A 5,948-nucleotide genomic window follows, 5' to 3' on the forward strand; every position below is an offset into this window, starting at 1 on the left:
TCAACCCCCCCACTCCCAATATCTTCCTGCTTCTTTCATGTCCTTTGTTGTTTGTTGTTACCCATTGAGTTTCATTAGCCTTGGTTTCTGGAGCATGGGGCTCACCAGGGGCTAGATCACTGGAGTAAATGTGTCCCTCTTCCATTAATAATGAACTATATCTATATCTTGGAAGGGCAGTGAAGCTCCATGAACCCTTCTCAGTAGTTCTTGCATCTGGAAGACCAAAACATCCAGGTCTCTCCCTGCTTTCTTGTCGTGCCTGTGTTTAGAGGGCAGCATGTGGATTACAAAACAGCAGACAGAAAAATTAAAGATCCTAAGACATAGACAGAGAATAGAGTCAGAAGAGCATCCTATGAATACTGAATAACCCATGCTTATTGTGTACAGTCTTTTTATACTCCCGTCAAAGAGGGGAAGAAGGCAAAGTACTTCTTTACCAAGATGCAAAGAACAAGCAAGCATAATTACCTTCTCAATACCCAAAACACCAAGTAACTATCTTATTAGTTAAGTATTCTGTTGTTCCAGCAGGACATCCAGTGACCACTTATGTCAAGCATCCTGTTGCATTCACATCTTAGGCCAGACATCCTGTTGCTTCACCTCAGAAGAGTAAGGGTTGGCAAAAACTCTCTGCCCTTAAGTCAAGATGAAGTGGAGTTATTTCTATGGGCTCTGACACTTCTCCCTTCCTTGACATGGTATCGAGGGGCCCATTTCTGTTCAGATCTTGTGCTGGTCATCTTAACTGCTGTGAGTTCAAGAGAGCAGCTGGGATGTGATGGCTAGAAGTCAGTGTTCCATGATGCTTCCTCTCTACCATTCTCCTGCATTTGCATTCTTTCTGACCCTTATTCTGTGAGCAGTGGAGGTGTTTAGACAGATATTCCCCTTATTGTTAGACACTTGACACTTGTTCTCAGTACTTTGAACAATTATTAGTCTCTATAGTCATTGCTGACCACTTCAAAAGAAGCTTCTCTGACTCATGCTGGCAACAGCACTAATCTGTGGGCATGGGCTTTGCTAATTACAACTTGGTGAGCATACTGTGTATTTAGCAAAACAACAGCACCAGCTTTCCAAGGTTTTCCTTATTTTTAATTGAAAGGCATTAACAGGGGTGAGAGGGGAACAGAGGATGGAAACAGGGGTGGGAATGAAAGTGTTTGACTTGCATATGCATATATTGAATACAATATGATGTTTTCATTGACATACAAGTTATGGAGAGAGTTAAGGAAGATAATGAGTATACCCATAAAAGCACTCATTCATTTTCTCTTTCTTTAGCTGAGATAAAGTTTGTGTAATCCAGAATTAAGTGACATTACAAGTAGAAAGTGGGTCATCAGCAGACTGAGCCGTGAACCATGGTGCATTCCGTTTTTACACATCATGGGTCACATCCCTCACTGCCCGGAGGATCATGGGACAGTTACTAAGTAACCTTTCCCTCAGTCTTTTTGTACACAGAGTTGAAAATGCTCACTGAAGGACTATTACAAATATTATGTAAAGTCTGGAGAGAATGCCTGCTCCTTGACCTTCAGAACAAGTCAGCCTCATCCATCCCCACTTTTCTTGCTCAATGAGATTCTTCATCTCTGGAAATCTTATGTCACTAACCTTTAAGCAGTAGGATGACGATTCCGCATTTTAGATTACCTTAGCAACTATCTTGTCCTGCTGAATAGTTCAAATCATGATTCATAAATATGAGCTCAGCCAATGCCTTGCTGATTAAATTCCATCTACTATTTTATTAATCACTGGCTGGACACTATCAAATCACCACTGTGTGGAGTTTCCTAGGGATGGAATCCATATGCAGGCATTAGCAATCACTTGCTCAGGGTCACTTGGCAGGAATATATAACCTGGGAAGAAAACTGAATCCCTTAGCTTTTGCAGTTTAATGAACCAGCCTGAAATACAATGGCTTCAAAAAAATGTCATTTATTACTTATCCTTTTCTACGGGTCAGTTCTGTGTTTCTAGTGATATTGACCAGACTTGGCTGAAGTCATTTGAAGTTGCTCCTACATCTAGAACTACATGGAGAGAACTGGCTAAATCTTCCTGGTCTTGAATGGCCTTTAGCTGTTGGCTACCCATTGACTGCAACTGTAGCAATGACTGTGCCTTTTCATCTAGCAGCAAGGGATCACAAGATGTACGGGAAGCATTCTAAGACCAGCAGAACATAGAAAACGTGGTAAGATACTTGAGGTTCAGGCTCAGCATTTGTCTTCCTGCAACATCCCTCAGTTAGAGCAGTACATGTTTGATCTAGGTATAAAGGATGGAGAAGTATACTCTACCCTTTGTTAGATGAAGTGCAAAGAGTTGCAGACATTTTTGTTATATACCCCATAAACCAGTGTGTTTGGGTTCCAAATAAATGATATTATTGTCAGCCATTAATTTTTCTTCTTCTTTTAAGGATTAGAAACTGAGGTTCAAAGATGCTATAAAGTTAGCTGAAGGTTTCTTGCCTACTGAGTATAAGAAACCTGGTGTGAATCCAGACATGTCAGACTCAAAAGTCTATATTTTATGTCATGCCTGCTTGGTAGACTCACATCTAAGAGTATGTGAGATGTAAATAGAACTTGAGGGAAGAGGGAACATCAACCTTTGTCTTAGTCCCCATTCTCACTATTAGGATTTCCACAAGTAAACCAAGCTACAAAGCCATAACATATATGCAGAGAGCCTAGGTTAGTCCCATGATTATCAGTTCATTTTCTGTGGGCCCCTACGAGCCTTGGTCAGTCGATTCTCTATCAGCATTCTTAACATATGGTCTTTCACTCATTGTCTCCACTTTCTATAGAAACAGAACTCAGCTATTAGAAATGATTCACTCTTCCTTTTGGACAACAGGCCAAGAGTATGTTTTTATTATATAAAATCTGAATCCTCTTAGTGACTGCTGTTTAGTTGAAGCTAATCTCTTGGTACTCAGCAAGAAAAGGTGGAGTTTAGAAAGAGCCATGTGAAACTTCCTAAGTTCTCTTTAGTTTCTCTCATCCCCACTCCCTTAGCATTGACTTTGAGCATTATTTGCCCTTGATCTGTCTGATTCCATCCAGTTTACCTTTGTCTACCTGTATGTGAACATAGAGCTCAGTTGTAACTAGCCTGGTTAGTCTTCTGCAATAGATCATGATGTCTATTACATTTTTCTATGTATAATTCTTCCATTAATGAGATCATCTTCTATAAAAATGTTTTCAAGTTGTTAACTCAGGTCTCAAGTTTAAGTTGCAATTTTTGTATAATCAAGTGTTTTAACATTCACAAGTCACTTACCAAAATCCAGTACAGCTTTTCTTTTTAACTTCAAAATTTATTTATTTATTTTTAACATTTTTTAAAAATTTTAAATAGCTTGTTTTACATGTCAATCCCAGTTCCCTCTCCCTCCCCTCCTCCCACACTCCCCCATCTTCCCCCCATCCTCCCACCCTATTGCCAATTCCTTCAGTACAGCTTTTAAATAACAGCTATGATAGATCAGATATATGACAGACATTATGAATATAAAGGAAAAAAGATATTGTGGTCAGATGGAATACAAGGAGTTGTTTTAATTTACTTGTATTTTTTGAGACTTTGTGTCCCATAGTGTGATAAGCTTCTATAGGCATATCATAGATAACCTCCATAATTCTTGGGGGGTATCCTGTAGCTATCTTTTAGATCTATAATTTTATTTAATCTTGATGTTTCTCTATAATTTTTATTTTTGTGTAGTGACTATTCAGTAGTGGAGGTGGAGTACTAAATTACCTATTATTATTGAACTGGGGTTGGTGTGTAGCTTAATGACCTGTAGGATATAGTTTATGAAACTGGGGGCACTCAAGTTTGATACATATCATTTAGAATTTTAGTATGCTCTTGATGGGTTGCTTCCTTGATCAGAATGAAATTGTCTTCTTCATATCTTCTGATTTGGTTTTGCTTACAGACTATTTTGTCATGTGTTAACATAATCACACCCAATTGTTTCCTTCGGCTTGGAATATCTTTTTCCATCCTTTTCCTTTAAGGTTGTGTCTGTCCTAGGAGATTTGGGATGTTACTAATAGTAAAAAGATGGACCAGGGTTTCTAACCTAGCCATATTGCTTTTGTATTATGATTAGGGAATTGAGAATACTAATATTTGAATTTATTATTGAAATATAAGCCGTATTAATTTCTGTTAACTTTTTTTTTGATAAAAAGTTCCTGTTTAAAGAGAAAGGGAAAGTTAGGGCAAAGTCAGTACAGGTGGGAAGTCATTTCCTTCAATGAGAGAACTGCCTGAGGTCTGCTGTCTTCTTGCTGATGTGTTTAAAGATCTTGGACTTCTCCACGTTCTTTGTTTTCTGGTAGCCGAATCTACCGCCACCTTCTCTCTTTTTAAGCTTGCCATCATGACTGCTCACATTCAGATCAACAAAAGGAGGAACCTTAAAACCAAAAGACAGAGTGAGCTGAGGCAAATTTAAGTTGTTCACATTAAAGATCTACTTGAGCGAGTGGGAGTCATATGCTCGTATGTAGGACTTGTATACTTCCTGTGCAGACTCAAGGAGAAAGCAGTTCTTTACAATCAGCTTTTCCAGAAACTTTAAACCAGGAAAAGTCAAACTGATTTAATGGAACCTTTGATTGCTTCAAGTAATGAAGGACATCCAGCTCTTCAGGACATAGAATGAGCAAGGCCTGCCCTCTTCCATTCAGGCCCCTGGCCGTTCTACCCACATGATGAATATATTCCGTGGGGTCATTGGGAGGGTCCTACTGAACAATCCAGTCTACTTCAGGGATGTCCAGCCCTCTGGCTGCCATATCTGTGCACAGCAGTATCCCTGTATCTGCATTGCAGAATTGGAAGAACATGATTGTTTGCTTATTTTGGTTTGCTTTCCAAGGATGGCCAAGACAGGCAGGTCAATGTAGTTCAGTAGCTCATAGTGGTACTTCACAGACATACACTATGAAAAGAAGACCATCACTTTTTTGTTCCGCTTCTTCTTAAGGAATGTGAAGAGCAGAAGGAACCTCTTCTCAGATGGACACACGACATATCCCTGTTCAAGCCCATCCACAGTGGCAACCACTTCATTGTCATCAACACTCACATACAGTGGCTCATTTTTCAAAGAAATTCTTGCCAGGTCTTCAACTTTTTGAGTTTGTGTGGCAGAAAAGAGCATGGTTTGCTTGATGACTGGCAAAAGTTTAATAATTTGCTTTAATTCTTCTTCAAACCAGCATCCAAGATACGATCAGCCTCATCTGAAGGCTGATCATTGGAGGTTCTTGTACATGAACCCTGGAGTATTCTGCATGTGGTCTAGGAACCAACCTGGGTTGGCCACAATGATGTTGACACCATTGATGAGCTTCTGTGCTTCAACAGATGTGTTACTGTCATCCATGATCAGTCCATATGTGGGAACATGGTGTGTCATCAGTTCCTTAAGAACACCAAAGGTCTGCATGGCCAGTTCTCTGGTAGGAGAGGCAATCAGGACTCCTGTTCTATTCCTAGGCATGAACTTCAACTTGAGAATGAGCTCTATCATGGGGATGAGGAAAGCAAGGGTTTTGCCACTCCCTGTTTTGGCTGCCAGAAGATCCCTGCCTTCCAGAAGTGGCCTGATACTTTTATGTTGGATCTCAGTCAACTGTAGGGAAAGGGAAATTGTAGGAAGAGATCACGTACTCACAGCACTGACCATGCCCCCCTTGGGATGTGGTCACAGGTACGTGGGAGAAATCAGGGATAAAAAGGGACAGGAGTGGGCTCTCGCTCTCCCTTGGGTCCCGGCTGAGGTTCAGATACCATAGAGCACTGACCCAGTTCTCAGCTTCTCATGCAAGTTACTTCTCTGTATCTTAATAAATATCCAACTACCTATTCCAGGCTTCCTTAGTGTG

The 5,948-nt window shown here is 40.2% G+C and overlaps 1 pseudogene; it reads right to left on the reverse strand.

Annotated features, from left to right (window-relative positions):
- Positions 1–4,306: 4,306 nt before the first annotated feature.
- On the reverse strand, positions 4,307–5,710 carry LOC101841723 (annotated as a pseudogene).
- Between the last annotated feature and the right edge of the window lie 238 nt (positions 5,711–5,948).

The sequence above is a fragment of the Mesocricetus auratus genome, unplaced genomic scaffold, assembly GCF_017639785.1.
Source record: "Mesocricetus auratus isolate SY011 unplaced genomic scaffold, BCM_Maur_2.0 Super-Scaffold_100014, whole genome shotgun sequence".
Taxonomy (NCBI): Eukaryota; Metazoa; Chordata; class Mammalia; order Rodentia; family Cricetidae; genus Mesocricetus; species Mesocricetus auratus.